Here is a 19,731-nt window from a genome sequence, read left to right as displayed (position 1 = left end):
AATGAAACTAACTCTAAATTAACTATATTGAGAGAAAAAAAAAAAAAAAAGAAATAGGCTACAGTCAAGATCTTGAAGAGCCACCAAGTTAGGGTTGTAGACGATAGTATCGTGTATCAATGATAGTTAGAGATATGGCCAGTTGCTGATGCCTTTGACGATAGCAAGACAATTATGATTATTATCCATCAAAAAGGCGCCTAACTTTAGCGATGCAGTGCAGAGAATCGGTTCTAGGATGGTTCGGAAACTTGCCGTGGTATAAACACACACATAGAGTGGCCAAGTCGCCTTAACGCGCCGCATGGGTAAGAGATTTATTCATCATAAAGTGTAGATAGATAAACTGATTATAACCGGAGTGTTTTTTAAAGTGCACCTCGCACTAGACTAGGCTAATAATGATAATGTAAATGTTCTTTGCTTGTTATTTGTAGCTGCTTTTTAAGATGATGTAAGGATTATATTATCCAGCATTGCACAGTCATTAGGATAAAGGTAGTAAAATGTGGTTTAGGCTGAATTAAATACGATATATAAGAATCCGTCTGTATATACATTCACCTCAGTAACATCTATATGCGTTCATTAGAATTGCGATGCGATAAAATGGCGCTAAACATACGCACGTGAATTACACGGGCACCGTTTCTCCTCATTCATGAACCGAACTACAACATGAACTGATGACAACAATCAGACATACAGCGGTAACATTATTGCTATATGACGGGTATAGAAAGATACATTTACATTCAAGCACGCACATTCACCACTCACTGAAGATAGCAGAGAATGAAACCGAAAGTAAACTTGAACGTCTCCGGCAAAACTATAGTCAGCGCTTTGTACACGCACAACTTAGTCACATGCCCAATAACAAGACTACCCTTACAAAACGAATAAGGAATTTAGTACTCATGTTGCCACTGGTAAGCTCCGCTCTGCTGTTGTTTACCTGTGCGCCATGCATGCACGTGTGAAAAAGTCGCGTGAGTAATTTACATCAAGTGATCGGCTTTTTTGATCGGCACTTTTGGGGTTCGCCGATCAAGCTATTTTAAGCCAACATTGGCCGATCATGATCGGTGGCCGATCAATCGGAGCATCACTAAAGTTAGGTTGTGTACATAAAACATGAACCAGAAAATGAATATTTTCACAAAAGGAGTAACAGGAGGAAAAATCATTAACACGATGAAGGGTAAAAAAAAATAAATAAATAAATAAAATAAAAAATGTTCATGAGGTGATAGTTCCACTAATGAAAGAGAAAGTGTTTCATAAGGAAATAGTCTCAGTTTCCCTGTGCTATGTTTAACCTGTGATCCTGTAATTGGGCTCTGACTAATGATCATGCTTTAACTTTGGGTTCAATTCATTATAACTGTTATTTAAGGATCCAATAAAAAGTGCCACTTTTTACCCAATTTCCTATATTTGACATTCGCAAGACAAGCACTAAATGCATGGTTGCAGGTTTTTTGGTTGTCACAACAAACTGATGAAGCTGCCAACCACTCAGCTCCTAAATTGATGACCAGATTGTCTCACATACAGTATCAGTACAGCCATGCATGATATAGTACATTCATCACTCGTCATTCAACAGTCCAAACACAAGCATCTTCTGTAGAGCTGATTAGGAATTATATGTTTTGCGTAAAAACGTGAAAAGCAATGCAAAACGCATGAAATGAAGTTTAAAATGAACAACTGTAGCGTGCTAATTATAATCAAAGTACATTTTAATGAGATCGAAAAACTACAATAAACATACTTTTTAATAACTTCCATATATTGCACAAAAGTAGTTGTATTAGGCACTTAAAGGAACACTCCACTTTTTTTGGAAATAGGCTCATTCTCCAACTCCCCCCGAGTTAATAAGTTGAGTTTTACCGTTTTGAAATCCATTCAGCCGTTCTCCTGTTCTGGAGATATCACTTTTAGCATAGCTTAGCTTAGATCATTGAATCCTATTAGACCAATAGCATCGCGTTCAAAAATGACCAACAAGTTTCCATATTTGTTGTATTTAAAACTTGACTCTTCTGCAGTTATATCGTGTACTAAGACCGGTGGAAATGCAAAGCTGCGAGTTTCTAGACTGATAAGATTAGAAACTACACTCCCATTCCGGCGTAATAGTCAAGGAAGTTTGCTGCCGTAATATGGCCGAAGCAGGCGGAGTATTATCAGAAATGAGTTCCCAGCTAATTTAGCATTTGCACATGTGCTGCGTGGTATTACTGCTCCTGCTTCGGCCATATTACTGCAGCAAACTTCCTTGACTATTACGCCGGAATGGGAGTGTAGTTCCTAATCTTATCAGCCTAGAAAATTTAAGCTTTGCATTTCCACCGGTCTTAGTACACGATATAACTACAGAAGAGTCAAGTTTTAAATAGGACAAATATGGAAACTCGTTGGTCATTTTTGAACGTGATGCTATTGGTCTAATAAGATTCAATGATCTAAGCTAAGCTATGCTAAAAGTGATATCGTCAGAACAGGAGAACGGCTGAATGCAAAACTTATTAACTCGGGGGGAGTTGGAGAATGAGCCTATTTCCAAAAAAAGTGGAGTGTTCCTTTAACAGTCATATTGTGTTCGGGTCATTTTGACCCAGAGAAAAATTTTGTTGCTAAAAAAATAATGGTTATGTTATTGCATTAAACAAAGTCTTATATAAAATATTAAATAAGTTATTATAACATTCCATAAACATTACTTTAAGAACATTTTGTTTTAGCGGTGAATATAATTGGATAATTGCAGAATATGTGAAAATGTGAATAATTTTAACAAAATAAGAGAGATCATACAAAACGCATGTTTTTATTTAGCACTGTCCTGAGTAAGATTTATTTTTTTTTTTACATGAAAAATGTTTACATATAGTCTACAAGACAAAAACAATATCTGAAATTAAATTAACCCGCTTCAAAAGTTTGGGAACCCTTGGTTCTTAATACTGTGTGTGGTTACCTGGATGATCTACGACTGTTTTTTTGTTTTGTTTTGTTTTGGTTGTTCATGAGTCCCTTGTTTGTTTTGAACAGTTAAACTGAGCACTGTTCTTCAGAAAAAAATCTCCAGGTCCTGAAGAATCTTCAGTTTTCCAGCATCTTTTGCATATTTGAACCCTTTCCAGCAGTGACTGTATGATTTTGAGATCCATTTTGTCACACTCTTTTCTACATTTTGTATGCTATTTTCACAGATTTTGCAAGGGGTTCCCAAACTTCTGCATGCCACTGTATAACTTTTATAAAATGCTCAAGTCAATGAAAAGATTGAATTCAATATTTTATGATAGCATCATGAGAGATTTAAAAGGCAATTTTCAGCACACACAAGGGTTCACATATATTTGCAATATCCTTTTGTCACGACTATGTCATGCTATGAGTGCATTTAAATTTTTTGTTTTGTTTTCTCTTGGCGATCAATTGCCCAGTCGCTTGTGCCTCTCGCTCGTTCTGTCGTCATGCTGGGAAGAAATGCTGTCACTGGGCGCTGCTTCTCTCAGATTTTCTCAAATTGAATAAATCACCGGGGAATACAGACTGCTGACCATCCCACTTGTTTTGCAGTATCTCGTCCTCTGTTTTTGCTTCAGAGTGGGCCGCTGGAGGAGAGGATAGGTGGATATAAACAGAGAAAGAGAGAGAGCGAGAAAGGACGGGCAGTGGGGGTTTTGTGAGCGTCTTGCCTCCCTGTGGAGTTACTGAACACAAAGAAAGAAATTGAAATGGCTTCCTGGTGGACCTTCATCTCCTTGCGGGCTGTAATCGTTGTTTCATCCACATTATCATTGTTTTTGACTTTACACATTAAAGCCTGGATCCCGTAAAGTTTATTGTCCTTCTATCATTCCATTAACCTTCAAAAGACTAAAAGAGTTTGTTGTTATTTTCTGGATAATGTTCCTTTCAATTTATAACAAAACATGCTCTAAAGGAGGCATTTATTTACCTCAAATAATTGAGGAAAGTACCCTAATAAAAAGACCAGGATGGTTTTCCATTCTGGTCAATAGCGATGCTGCTATTATCTGTTGCAATAATGAAATGATCTGTGAATGTATCTGTGTGCAGCCTGCTTGAGGAGTGAGTGAGACACAGGAGTATGGAAATTTCTATGATAAAGTGTCTACTGTAGTTAAATGTCACTTTAGACAATTTTGATTTTTTTTTTTATCACATTTTCCTTTATATTTATTATTCTGTTGTTTTATTCTGTAGTTATTTTATTTATTCTTTCAAGGTTTTTGAGGATCAATATAATGTCTAAAAATTCCATGTGTGTCACAAAATGTAAATTTTTATATGTTTAAAACATACATTATGGAGGACAACATCTACATTTAGATGATGAATATTGACAACATCTAAATTGTAAACATTATTACATGTTTACAGCTAGAGAAACATTAAATATTTACAAAACGTTTATATTATAAAGCTATTTGTGTAGTTTTACCATTTTGTAGATCAATTTTAAATACCATAACCTTATCTCAAAACCTAAACATAACCATTTTTATTTGAGAATATATAAATATATATTAGGGAAAAGACATATATAGGCCTTCAATGATAATTTTAGTAATATTATAGTATTAAAAAGATATTCTTATATTTTAAACATATATATATATATATATATATATTTTTTTTTTGCCGTACTTTTTCTTTATATAATTGACTTTTTTCCTCACAATTGTGAGATATAAACTTGCAATTGTGAGTTATAAAGTCCAATTTTGAGGTAATATATATTGATATGTTCTCAGAATTGTGAGTTTATATTTTACAGTTCTGACTTAATAACTCACAGTTGCGTGTTATAAAGTCAGAATTGCAATACAAAAATAGCAATTCTGAGACCAAAAGTAAGAATTGTGGGTTTGTTTCTCAGAATAGCAAGTTTATGTCTTGAAATTCTGAGTTTATAATTCGCAATTGCGTGTTCATGTGATGCAATTTCTCAGTTTAAAAAGTCAGGTTTGCACGTTTATATCTCGCAATTCTGACTTTATATCTCACAATTGTAAGTTTATGAGTTTAATGAGTTCCTCACTGGCAATTTTTCAGAATAAAACAGTTAGCTTAAAACAATATCTGAAACTAGATAAAAAAAGTTTGTCAAGACAAAATTTAAGTTGGCTTGAGAAAGCCTGATCAGAAAGTTTGAAAAAAGTTTTTGGAAGTTTTAAAAGTTCTAGAATTGTTTTTTTTAGTCTGAAAACAAAAAAGAGGTTTAAAGTAGTTTTAAAGCTTGAACATTTTGAAGGCAATATAGTCTGTCAGATGGATGGATAAATGGATATATAGCATGTTTTAGCATGTTACTAGAATAATTGACATATTTCTAACATGTTGCTAGCATGTTTCTAACATGATTAGCATGCTACTAGTGTGTTGCTAGCATGTTGTTAGCATCATTAACATCACTAACATGTTTCTAGCATGATTAGCAAGGCGCTCTCATGTTTCTAGCATGATTAGCATGTTACTAGCATGTTGCTAGCATTGTTAGCATGTTAACATGATTCTAGTTGCCAGACTTGGATGGATAGATAGATAGATAGATAGATAGATAGATAGATAGATAGATAGATAGATAGATAGATAGATAGATAGATAGATAGATAGATAGATAGATAGATAGATAGATAGATATATAGATAGATAGATAGGGCTGAGTTTGGAGTTTGTAGAGTTAAAACTCTAGGAGGAACAGTCAGAAATTTTAGTCTCAGAAGAATAATAACTCTAAGTCTAAATAGCATTTCAGTAAGTTGGCTCTCTCAAGCCCACTTAATACAGAATAATAATCATCCCTTTGGATAAAACCAATCAAGATTTAGTCACATGTTAATAAATTGTGCACTTCTGCTTCCCAACACACTTATTCAAATGAGTCAGAAATACAGAATAACAATACTGAAAATGCATTTTTCAGCTTGAGTTTACATTTGCATAAAGACATATCCATCATCATGTGCACCGATGAAACGTCTAATTTGATTTCAAACTGTTTTGTGCAGCCTAAGCCTCATTCCACCCTGATGTTTCTCCAGTGAACATGTTCATTCATAATAACGCTCCTGACCACAGCAGTTTATCTGAGTGACTGTCAGGCCGGCCGTTTCTCTGCTCCCGTAATCCGGCAGAGACGTTCAGTGATCTGCCTCTAACCTCTACGTCCGTCACCGTCCATCGTGGAGCTCCAGGGAGAGGCGTTTATAGCTCACTGTCAGTCCCATCGTCTCTTTATTATAGCTTTCGCGCTCTTATGAGCGGCTGCTGAACGCAAAGGCAGCTGGACGAGTGATTCTCCAGATTGTAACTGACTTTGACCCTGATGGTGTTTCATTCTGAATTATGGCCGGTCGTCGCTTCTTATGTCTTAGTGCGCAGTGAGTAGTCGAGCGGGTAATTGGCATTCTTCTGTCTCGCTCTCCTGTGTCACACGGGACCCATCCCTGTGTAATAGACACAGCAGTGTACACAATGCTTTAGCTCCGACAAACAGCTCAGGCCTGTCCACGTCCGTGAGGGTTTGGTGGATTATCTGAAGGGTTTGCTGGCATCGCTCCGCTGAGATCAAGCTCTAGACCTCCGCACACTGCTATTGGCTGTGTCCAATTCCTAAAGACACTGTTAACCCACTGTCGCGGCTGATAAGGGAGGCAAGGAGATAAGATGAGAGCGAAGGAGAAACAAAGGGCTCCGGGCTTCACGGATTCACACCTTCAGACGCAGCTTTGGTTACGGTCCCGCAGATCGCCGTTGAGTCTATCTGTGATTGCAGAAGTAACTGACAGGTGCTTATGACAGAAATCATTTTGCAGCAAAGGTGACAGGTGCACATTTTCACATTACTCCACGCTTCCTGGACAATCTTCAAATAATTGCTTTTAAAAATGTCATCTTCTGCAACGTGGCAGGGGGCCAAAACAAACAAAATCGTGTTGTATAAAATCCACTAGTGACTGAAATAATGGTTGATTTGACAGAAAGCGTACACAAGTGAGTCACACTGCAAATGAATTGATTTCAAAACAAATAAAAGTTTGGTGACAGTAGGATTTGTTTTGTTTTTAATACTTTTAATACTGCAAGGATGCATTGAATGACAGTAAAGTATGTGTTATAAGATTTGCTTTGCAAATAAATGCTACAAATATTTTGTTCATCAAAGAATCAGAAGAAAAAAATAAGTGTATCACAGTTTCCACAAAAAATATTAACGTGTAAGTCATGTATCCTATAAAAGAAATCACCGTTGAGAATTGTCGGTTTACAGCAATATAAACTCGCAATTCTGATGACAAAAGTCAGTGAAAATTGTGAAAAATTACTTCATTTCTCAGAATTGCATGATATAAACTCTGCAATTCTGAGAAATGAAGTAATTTCTCACAATTCTGACTTCATAACTTGAATTGTGAGTTTATATCCCAATTCTGAGACCAAAAAAAGTCAGAATTAGTCAGAATTACGGGTTTGTGTCACACAAGAACAAAGTCAGAATCGTGAGTTACCTTTTTTTCTTATTCAGTGGCGGAACTGGGCTTCCAGAAAACTGCTCTATCAAATTGTAATGCTATTTTACAATTTTACTGTGTGTACTGTATTTTTTATTAAATAAATACAGCCCTGGTAAGCAGAAGAGACTTATTTTAAAGCTGTGCTCCTGTGGCTGTCTGTGTATTTGGTTTCCTGCTGCTTGACTTCCTGTAGTTTTCACTAGCCTTTATTCCATGTGGTCTTGAACTCCTGTTGCCTGGTGTTTCATGCTAGGCAGAGCAGATAAAAGATGTATCTTTATATAAAAAGCAGGCATGCTCGTACTTCTGATATTAAGCTGTTCATCTTCTTGAGAGATCTCTCTTTCAAACCCATGCATACATCTTCCCTCATTTCCCCATAGCAGCAATTATGAAGATAAAGGAGTCAGGGGTTTGCGGCTCTTGCTGCTTGCTCTTAATCTCAGTCAGGCTTTTTACAGACTTCCATGTATTTTACCACTCATTTTGTGTATTATTTTTTTCTTATGCATAAGATGGCAAAGGTGAGGTGTTTATCATTGAAACAATTCACTTTTGTCTGCAAAGTATAGGCTAGAATATACTACACAAATAAAACGCTATCATACACTAGCCAACAACTGAGAATCACAGATTAAAGGATACATTTCTGATCCGAATATGTACTGAAATAAACTTGAGCCATGCATTTCTAATGCTGGGATCTTTAAGAAGCCCAAGGTGCGGTTTTTGAAATCCACTGACAGCACAGTGTCAGAGTTTAATAGTCTTACTCAACATCTTTATCCAACAGCAGTGTGGCTCTTATGATTTATGGACACACATGAGTTGTTCAGAAACTGTTCTTTGATTACAAACAATGATGATGATCGTTAAGGGCTTGTTGAGGGGAAATTGTGACGCCACAGTTCTCCCGATTTCAAATAGTGGCATTTCAGAGGGTAAAATAGAAAAATTCATATTTTACACTGAGAAGTTAGTTTTGCATTCTGAAACTTGGAGTATGTTTTTTTTTTTTTTTTAATTAGGTAACATCTTATATGTGTAAATAGCAATACCATTTTGTTTCTCCATTTCATTATTCCTTTAGAACAATTACAAAGTTGCTAATAGTTAGTACAACCTCTAAAGTTGACCATCAAAATCAAGTGTTACCCATATTTGTTTCCTTCACAGGGATGGAAATTAACAAAATCTACCAGCCACTAAATGTTTTTACCAGCCACTTTATGTTTTTAACTGACAATGTGTAGCTGCATGTGAAAATTAATACTACAAGATCTACTATACTTGAGCAGTTTATTTAATCTCAAGTCTCAATAAAATACTGACATTTTCACCTAATTTTTCTATCATGATACAGAGCTATCTTCACAACTACACAACTTATAGCCCACATACTATAACAGCCTAGATATTTTATGTAGCCTAATTTGCGCGCATTGGGGAGTCGCTCTCTAAACGCGGGGTATTAAAGTTGCTTTTGAATGCACGTGCGCGTTTTATTTTTGGTTTCGTTTTTACTATAGCGCGAAACTCTCGGCAGCATAGAGCGTGCATTCTAAAATACAAGAGATTACTTAACAAAACCATTTGGGTGGACACCAACGGGATTTTGAAAATCGTGTCCCCAGTGGAAATTACGCCGCTTCGTGAGTGGAACTCTGCCGCCGAGTTATCATCTGATGTGAATGAATGCCGCGTTGTACAGTATATTGAGAAAGACGCGCCATGAATTGCATCTGACAGAATGTGCGCTGTAGCACGAAATACAATATATTTCTTCAAAAGCAGATTGTAAAGATATTTTAACAGACCTCTTAACGCCTGTGATGTATTTTTTTGAAGGTGTGCCTCCGCTAAAAGTGTCCGCTGTCTTCTTTTTCTTCTACGTGTATTTTAACGGCAGTTCGCAACCAACGTTAAGGTGCCTAATTACCGCCTCACGCCGTCCGGTTGAAGTATGTTATTTTTATTTTTATGGCTAATTTCCATCCCTGTTCACTATATAGCATACTTGGTCAGCTACAGAGAGAAACTAGTAGCAGCCCTATTAAAAAAAAAGAAAACAAAAACAAGAAAACAAAAAAAACCTTCCTGCTTAGGTATGTTTTGAAGCATTATAGCTGGTTTGAGCTGGTTTAGGATGGTCCTTATTGGTCCTTAGCTGGTCATGAGCTGGTCCTAAGCAACTATCTCATGCTCAGGACTAGCTCATAGCCAGCTTATAACTAGCTCATGACCAATTAAACACCAGCTAAAACCAACTCAACCCAGCTGCAATGCTTCAAAGCATACCTAAGCAGTAGATGCTGTTTTTTTTTTAACAGGGAAGACAACAAACAAGTGACCAGTCCGGAGTAGTGACATCACTATATGCATTTTACCAGAATGGTTCAACCAAGTAATTTGAACCAAACCAAAGACAATAGGTATACTAAAGCTGGCTGCACACTAGACGATTTTAAGGCCAATTTTAAGCTCGATTTGCACCCCTGAATGATTGGGGTGCGAGGCTTGTTGCAAACTATTTTTGGTCCAAAATATCCATTGTTGTCTGGTGTCATTACAATTATTTAACTGCTCCCGGTCAAGACAGAGCGTCCCTGAACTCAAATCGTAAATATCAAACATGTCAAACAAATCTTCCATTTGTTTTTCTTCTTTAGTCACGTTTGATCACACAAGTCTCCCTGAAATCTCCTGCCATTGTGAAATCGTTCCTACAGTCAGCAATTGAAAAAGTCCAGAAAAACGCATTTCAAGTTAGGTTATAAATTTATTTGCATTTTAATGAGTGAAATAAGTATTTGATCCCCTATCAATCAGCAAGATTTCTGGCTCCCAGGTGTCTTTTATACAGGTCATGAGCTGATTTTAGGAGCACTATCTCAAAGGTAGTGCTTCTAATCTCAGTTTGTTACCTGTATAAAAGACACCTGTCCACAGAAACAATCAATCATATTCCAAACTCTCCATCATGGCCAAGACCAAAGAGCTGTCCAAGGATGTCAGGGACAAGATTGTAGACCTAATCAAGGCTAGAATGGGCTACAAGACCATCGCCAAGCAGCTTGGTGAGAATATGACAACAGTTGGTGCGATTATTCGCAAATGGAAGAAACACAAAATAACTGTCAATCTCCCTCGGTCTGGGGCTCCATGCAAGATCTCACCTTGTGGAGTTTCAGTGATCATGAGAACAGTGAGGATTCAGCTCAGAACTACACAGGAGGATCTTGTCAATGATCTCAAGGCAGCTGGGACCATAGTCACCAAGAAAACAATTAGTAACAAACTAAGCCGTGAAGGACTGGAATCCTGCAACGCCCCCCTGCAAGGTCCCCCTGCTCAAGAAAGCACATGTACAGGCCCGTCTGAAGTTTGCCAGTGAACATCTGAATGATTCAGAGGAGAACTGGGTGAAAGTGTTGTGGTCAGATGAGACCAAAATCAAGCTCTTTGGCATCAACTCAACTTGCCATGTTTGGAGGAGGACAAATGCTGCCTATGACCACAAGAACACCATCCCCACCATCAAACATGGAGGTGGAAACATTATGCTTTGGGGGTGTTTTTCTGCTAAGGGGACAGGACAACTGCACTGCATTAAAGAGACAATGGACTTGGAGAGGATCTGAGATGTGTGCAACTACAAGAAACGTCTAGCCTCTTTGATTGCCAACAAGGGTTCTGCCACCAAGAAGTCATGTTTTACGAAGGGGTGAAATATTTATTTCAGTAATTAAAATGCAAATCAATTTATAACTTTTTGGAAATACATTATTCAGAAATACATTTGTTGTTGTTCTGTCTCTCACTGTTCAAATAAACCTACCATTAAAATTATAGACTGGTCATTTTTTTTGTCAGTGGGCAAACGTACAAAATCAGCAGGGGATCAAATTATTTTTTTCCTTTACTATAGCTGCCTGGAGGCCTTGCAAATATGGCCAACAAGTGAACAGACTTTCTTTAAAAGGGACTTGGGACCAAACCAAGCTCAAGTGGAAATACAACTGTAACCTTCTTAGAACCATTTGGCCTGACTGTAAAAAAGTGGTTCAACTCACAAAGAAAAAAATGTGTCTTGTTACTAGGAGACTGTGACACATGAAAACAAAATATGTTCTAAGATCAGCTCTAAATATTAAATATGTTGAAATGGAATCATAATCTGAAGCTAAAAAAGTCTGGCTCTGACCACTGGCAACCACCGTCGACTCGTCCAGACTGTAAATCAGGGCATATGTTTTTTTTTTTTTATTATTCATAAGGTGGCTACATAAAGTTGACTCATGCAGGGTATGATGTTGTCTGGATTGGTACAGTCGTGATGTACGATCAATAGCACAGAGGAGTCCAGACAGTCACGGGGTGCCAGTGACCCAGTTCAGGCTTTGTGGGTCTCTAAAACAGAAAGTTAAAGTGTAAATCATTAAAGAGTAAGCAGCAACTTCAGTTTATTCACTGAACTGGGACAACATTGCCAGTCATGTTGTGTGATTCTGTTTATATGGCTATGGAGCACAACAGCCGGGTTCAAGAAGTTAAAAATCCATTCATTGATTTTCCACAAAGAAACAGATTTTTAATAATAACTGGTAAATTTTTAAAGACAGACCTGTTGTGTGCTCTGATGTTGTTAATTGATTGTACATGCAGTACTTACATGTTGAACCCATGTGTCATTTTTTAATAATTGTTTATAAGCAGAATTCATGGTGAAAACTTAATAGTTTTATATGCTTTATGCAATGCTTTGTGGGTCTGCAGTTCTTTCGCTCATTAAAGCTGTTAAGTTCACAGTCTTGTCTTAGTCCGATTTCCAAATACTTGTTGGCTTTGAATCAAAGTTTGTAATGTTGTGATTCTCCTCATAGCTGGTTGGTTTGGTTCATGGCTTATTACACTTTAATGAAGACCTAAAAATCCCTATGGGAAAAAAGAATAGAAAAACACTTCTAGAACCAACGCTGCTAAAAAAGTTGGCACTAATGCACTCCATTGCATCATCCATTGCGAATATTTTGACATATTCAACAATCAATGTTGTTTTTGTTAAGTACACATTCCCAAAACTAAATTTGTATGTTTCATTGATCTGTGTTTAGTGTGGTCAATAAGAATTGAGTTGGCTGAACAAATTGTCCTATCTTGGCTGTCGTGACTGATTTTGCAAGTGGACATTTAAAACAATGGCCAACTAAACCCCCAAATCCCATTTAAACACAAATGACGGGATGGCCCTTGAAAGGCAACCGATTGCATTCATAAGCACCCAAATCAATAAAGTGTCACAGCGCGGGCAAGACGGGCACACAGCAAACCATCAGCAAAGAACGATCGGCGTCTGAGGAGTACAACACACAGCCTCACACTCTTAAGGATTTCATCTTCGACTCCCAACAGAACAAACATGGGCCGTGGACATGAAATATGCATAGAGCTGTTAACCTCCCATGTTGCGGCAGGTACTTCTCAGTCACGGCAGGTCGGGCCATAAGTGGATCCTGGCCAGCCTCGATTTGTTTGGTTAGCTGTGGCTGGATTAGCCATGAGCACCGTCAAAGACCCAATAGGGAATACTGAGCATTACCGCATCTTTACGACCCTTTGCTCTCAGTGCTCTGGCTTAAAGCGCAACAGTGGCTGTCTACTTTTTCAGTGCCTTAGTTGTGGAAGTATTTATTTGTTTTATTCATTGTCTCAGTAGGGATTTCAGACAGTGACTCAATGATTCAAACTAACCAGCTCATTCCAATTGCAAAAAATAACCTAATTATTTATTTATCAAACAAAGTACAGGTCACACTTTATTTTAAGGTCCAATTCTTGCTATTGGTAAACCATTAACTACGACTTTTGCCTCAATAAACTCCTATTTTGCAGCTTGTTAATAGTTAGTAAGGTAGTTGTTAAGTTTAGGTATTGGTTAGGATTAAGGATGTAGAATATGGTTACACAGAATGTGTGCTTAAGTACTAATAAACAGCCAATATGCTAGTAATATGCATGCTGATAAGCAAGTAGTTAACAGTGTGAATTGGGCCCTATACTAAAGTTTTACCATTTAATAATATACAGTGCAGCTTGAAAGTTTGTGAACCCTTTACAATTGTCTATATTTCGTCATAAATAGGACCCAAAACATCATCAGATTTTCAGATATAAGTCCTGAAAGTAGACAAAGAGAACCCAATTAAACAAGTGAGAGAAACATATTTGTTTTGTCATTCATTTATTGAGAAAAAATATCCAGCGTTACACATCTTTGCATTGCAAAAGTATGTGAATCTTTGCCTTTGCTGCAGTACACTCTTAACAATAAAGGTGCTTTAAAAGTTTTTTCACGGCGATGCCATAGAAGAACCATTCTTGGTTCCACAAAGAACCATTCAGTCAAAGAACCTTCTTTCACCTCAAAGAACCTTTTGTGAAACAGAAAGGTTCTTCAGATGTTAAAGTTTCTTTATGGAACCATTTAGACAAAAAATTGTGAAGCACCTTTGTTTTTAAGAGTTATAACTGAAGGTAAAGTTTTTGTAAATGCTGATCAGTCCTGCATAATAACATGTAGGAATTTTAGCCCATTCCTTAGTGCAGAACCACTTAAACTCTGTGATGTTGTGGATTTCCTCCTATGAACTCCTGGCTTAGGTTGTTCCACAACATTTTAATTGGATTAAGGTCTGGAATTTGACTCAACCATATCAAAACATTAACTTTGTTCTTCTTTAAACATTCTTTGGAAGAATTACTTGTGTGCTTGCTGCATGACCCACGTTCTCTTGATAATCTGTTCTTAAACAGATGTCCTGACATTTTCTTTTAGAATTTGCTGGTATAATTCAGAATTCATTGTTCCATCAATGATGGCAGTGTGTCCTGGCCAAGATGCATGATACTACGACCACCATGTTTCACAGATGGGATAAAATTCTCAAGCTGGAATGCAGTGTGTTCTTTTCTCTGAAAATAATAGTTTCTCATTTAAACCAATAAGTTCAATTTTGGCTTTATCCATCCATTAAACCATTTTCCAATAGTCCTCTGGCTTGTCCACATGGTCTTTAGCAAGCAATTTTCTTTTTGGAGAACTCAATTCAATTCAATTCAAGTTTATTTGTATAGCGCTTTTCACAATACAAATCGTTTCAAAGCAGCTGTACAAAAAAAATGTAGGCTACTACAATATATTTAGTAGCTTATTAGTGGTGACTACTGTATGTTAAGTCGATGTACATATGGTATAAATATTAAAAACAGTAATGGTGTAAGAACAGTGGCTTTCTTCTTGCAACTCTGCCATGTGCACCATTGGTTACTCAGTGTTCTCCTGATGGTGGGCTCATGAACATTAACATTAGACAATGTGAGAAAGATCTTTAGTTGCTTAGAAGCTACTTAGAAGTTACCTTGGGAACTTTTGCAACCTCGCAGACTATTACATGTTCTGTTTTGGAGTGATCTTTGTTGGTCGACCAGTTCTCAAGAAGTTAACAGTGATCTTGAATTTCCTCCATTTGTACACAATCTGTTTGACCGTGAATTTGTGGAGTCCAAACTCTTTAGAGATAGTTTTGTAAATTTTTCTACCCTAATGAGCATCATCAACTCTTTTATCGAGGTCTTCAGTAATCTTCTTTGTTGTTGACATGATTCACTTCCACGAACATGATCAGACTTTGATAGATGACATTTGATAGTCATTGCACGGACTGAAAACACACAGATGGACTCTAATTTCACCTTTAAATTAACTGCTAATCCAACAGATTCACATGCTTTCGAAATGCACATATATGCAACACTGGATCATTTTTCTCAATAAATAAATGACAAAGAAAATATGTTTCTCTCACTTGTTTGATTGGGTTCTCTGTCTACTTTCAGAACTTAAATTAAAATTTGACGATGTTTTAGGTCATATTTATACAAAAAAGGAAAACCCTACCACTACATATATTTTAGTGTTTATGGCAATAAACAAGCAAACAAATGAATAAATAAATAAATGAGCATGAATAAATTAACTCCTCATCCCATGATGCACTGCAGATAGCATGGCACATTTTCAGTTAATCTGAGGAATATTTTAATATAGTTGTACAACAGTTAGTTCTGATGCACAGCTCATGCTATTTGCAATGCTTCATGGGAATGAGCAGTCACTGATGAGCTATTCTGCTGCAATTTGCATTTCTATGGATCTCTTGAAATCAAAAGCATTCTTAGTAGTTCTACAGAAGTATCACTTCTTATAATATCAGAGCTTATGATTGGTCTCTATCCAAAGGTTTTTGTTTCAACTATATTTATGTATATATTTTACTTCTGGAGCCTGACTGTTGTACTTAATTGTAGCACATTTGTGATTCACGTCTTAAACCTCCCAAGCATCAACATAAATCTTACCTTTAAAAGACTTTTGAAATGAAACTTCTGTTGTGGATATGGCCGTTGCCAAACTAAAGTTTGCATTTTGATTATAATTATTGTTCTGCTTTATCCTGGTCAATGGAATAGAGACGTACAAGCCCCTTTTGGATTGCCAAATACATAAGCAGTGACTCTAAATTAATTTAGAGAAATTAGCATTTTTACAATATTGTTAGGCCTCAGTGAGAGATTAGTCAAATGAGAGTTCAGCGGTATCGACACTGACAGAGCACATTCAAATTGAATTAAGTCATTTTGTCTTCATTTGTCTTTGTTGTGGGTCCACTCTGGAGAAACATAATTTGACTCAAAGTCTACCACTGTGCTGCACAGATAAAAGAACACATGCGGTTCACTGAAGAACTGCTGTTAGATGTTTTTCTAAATCCTTTTCGAGGCTGTTAAGAGTTCCATTGATTTCGATTTAGCATCACTTCATTAGAATGCATGCTGACCATCATTTAGCCACGTTCCTCCATCAGCATACTTGATGCTATGGCAACTGTCCAACTTCAACACGTAACTCATCCCACACTATTTCTGCTGTGAACATCAAAGATACTATACAGCTATACAGCAACTTTCTTCTGATTTTCGCCTGGTAAACAATAAAACTGGGAAAAACATCCCTTTAGACAATGAAAGAGAGACCCTGGCCATATCTCAAAGATGCATTTGTATCACATTGTTTCACTGTGTCACATGTACAGAAAACAATGGTATGAATTTTTACAGTCATATTTTGCAACAATACATGCAATCAAGCAGTTGAGATTTGCTATATAGAATATATATTTCTTCATGTGAATGTGCTGTATGTATGAAAGTAAAGTTGAAATCGAGAGACCTTTTCCAAACATGTATTGTCCAATTTTGGTTAACCCGTACAAATTGTAGCCTCAGTTTCATGTTCTTTGCCGAGAGGCATGGCACTCAGTCTGGTCTTCTGCTGCTGTAGCTCATCTGCTTCAAGGTTTGACATGTTGTGTGGTCAGAGATGCTCTTCTGTAAACCTTGTTTGTAACAAGTGCTCATTATAGATACTGTTGCATTTAAGTCAGCTCAAACCAGTCTGGCCATTCTCCTATGACCTCTGCCAATAACAAAGTATTTTCACACACAGAACTGCAGCTCACTGCATGGGTATTTCTGTACAGTATATTTTAATTCTCTGTGAACTCTGTAAAGAGATGCTCGTGTATGAAAATCCCAGTAAAATCCCAGTAGATCAGCAGTTTCTGAAATGCTCAGACCTGCCCATCTGGCATCAGTAACCGTGCCATGTTTAAAGTCACTTAAATCAGCTTTCTCCTCCATTCTAATGCTCAGTTTGAATTTCATCCGATTGTCTTGTCCATGTCAAGTTGCTGCCATGTGATTGACTAATTCAGTGTTTGCGATAATGAGCAGTTAAACAGGTGTATCTTATAAAGTGGCTCCAAATAAACGCCCTGTCGAGTTGCAGTGCAGAACTCCTCTGCCGTACAAGAAAAACTCAGCGGCGGAGAAGACTGGCATAAATCCTGATGTTCTGTGCTGTAGTCACAGCCAGCTTAGGCTTCATTTGAATACTGTAGGAATACTTCTGGCATTTCTGTCAACGGTTTTGATGTTATTGTTGTATGTCACATTAGGAGTGATGCAAAAAACTATTTGAAACCTGATTTGAGCAGACAGAGCATAGAGATGCATCTGCAAAAATCTGACTCAAATTGCATTTCAAACCACCTCCAAACAAGGTTTAAATCAGCTAAAAAAATCTGATATCTTTTTATTATTTTAGAGTATCTGAAGAAAATCTTTAGACTTTATTTTAAGGACCAGCTCTCACTATTAACAAACCATTAACTACGACTTTTGCCTTAATAAACTTCTAATTTGCTGCTTATTAATAAGTTATTTGTTAAGTTTAGGTATTGGGTAGGATTAGCGATGTAGAATATGGTCATGTAGTATATGTGCTTTGTAAGTACTAATAAACAGCTAATATGTTAATAATAGGCATGCTAATAAGTTAATAGTGAGTCACTTTAATAGTGAGTCAATTGGTCACTATACTAAAGTGTTACCAAAATCCTACTTTTGTTGACAGTCTGAGCAAGGCCTTTTAAACCAAGCAGTTTTCTTTTGGAAAGTGTGCCAAATTTGCACGAACAACCTAATCCTGTTGCTTTTCCTTCGACTGTATGTGAAACTCATAATTGTGTAATTGTTCATAATTCATCATTTTTTGTTAGTAATGAATAGATTTGCTCACAAGTTGCCGAACAACTTTCAATTTGATTTCATCTATATGGTTGCAGCACCAAATCTTTGTCTTTTACTCTCAAACATAAATAAATAAATAAATAAAACAAAGGTACCAAGGAAGGTTTTTACTGTGATATCACAGAATAACCATTCTGTTTCCCCAAAGGATATCTCAGTGAGCAGTTATTAAAAGAATCGTTTTATCCAATTGTGAAGAATATTTTAATAATCTGAAAAACCTCTCCCACTAAAAATAAAATGGAAAGATTCCATGAATATTAAAGGTTCTACACAGAACCATTGATATCAATAATGAACCTTTTTTTTAAGAGTGTAGGATGGCTGGTTCTACACTCTTTGGAAATAAAAACCGCAGGCGACTTTTTCTGTACGTGCAGCGATAAAATGCTTTCACAGCAGGTTTTCCCACACTGATCTTGTGTCTTGTGAACAGTATCCACACATAAGTGTGACACTTACATTAAACAAGCAGCTGCTAATTAGACAGAATGGCACACACCAGTGAAACTCCGCAAAATAAATAACCAATCGCTCACTACTGGGACCTCAGCCTCATTCGTCTGCAAACTTCTCCATCAGGGGGCCTTCAACATAAAGCCACACAGCACGGCGAGGAAATCGCCCCTGTCCAGAGCCATTATGCTTCCGCGGAGAGAGCGGCCCTCTACATATGTCAAGTTAATTGAAGTTGTGATGCAGCACCGGCCGTAGGGAGTAGCGATGCGTCTTTGTAATGGAGGTGGGAGATAAATTGTTTGCGACTTTTTGAGGCATCTCATCCCACTCCATCTCTCTGTTTCACCTCCTCCCACTCCTGGAGCAGACAATAAGAGGGGAAGTTTATTTTTATATATTATGCCTCTGCTGTGGTGCAAATGGGCCAGAACATGTTGAGATGGGTCAGCGGCGTCCCCCTGAGGGACTCTGATTTGCTGCCAGTTGGAAATACAATGCAAACATCGCAGCGTTGTGGGCAGCGCACCGCCTGTCCGTCTTTGCTTTGGCCCCCCGCTTGGAAGTACTGTTGATTTCCTAACGGGGGGTCCAAAGACATTTACTAAAATCATGCAGTGACCCCGCATGTTCTCCAGAACACACATGTGGAGATGGCTGGAAGCGCTCCATCCGTGCAGAATTATTGGTTTTTGGGCAAGTCCATAAAATGCTTTAAAAGTTACTTGCCATTTGGCCTTCATGGTTTTAGCTGAATTGTAAAAGCACTAGTCTGAATTCTGTAATGGGATTCTCTGAATTTAAAATAATAGAAGATATATGGCCAATAACATTCAGTTACATTCAAGTCAAATATTTTCCTTTTTGAAAATATGCAAAAGTACATTTTCTCAAGGGGATACCACCAGTAAAATGTTTTTTTTTCGATTTAGTGTTGAAGACTTTGACTGGCCTGAATCTGAAATAAAAACCTTCAGGATGAATGGGTAATTGGACTGTG

General features: G+C 37.2%; 1 protein-coding gene across 1 annotated transcript in view; it reads left to right on the top strand.

Annotated features, from left to right (window-relative positions):
- Positions 1–19,731, top strand: part of LOC141334403 (astrotactin-2) — a 157,654-nt gene that overhangs the window by 96,119 nt on the left and 41,804 nt on the right. The gene's annotated exons all lie outside the window — the stretch shown is intronic.

This window comes from Garra rufa, chromosome 5 (genome assembly GCF_049309525.1).
Source record: "Garra rufa chromosome 5, GarRuf1.0, whole genome shotgun sequence".
Classification (NCBI taxonomy): Eukaryota; Metazoa; Chordata; class Actinopteri; order Cypriniformes; family Cyprinidae; genus Garra; species Garra rufa.
This window is presented reverse-complemented; position numbering and strand designations above follow the sequence as displayed.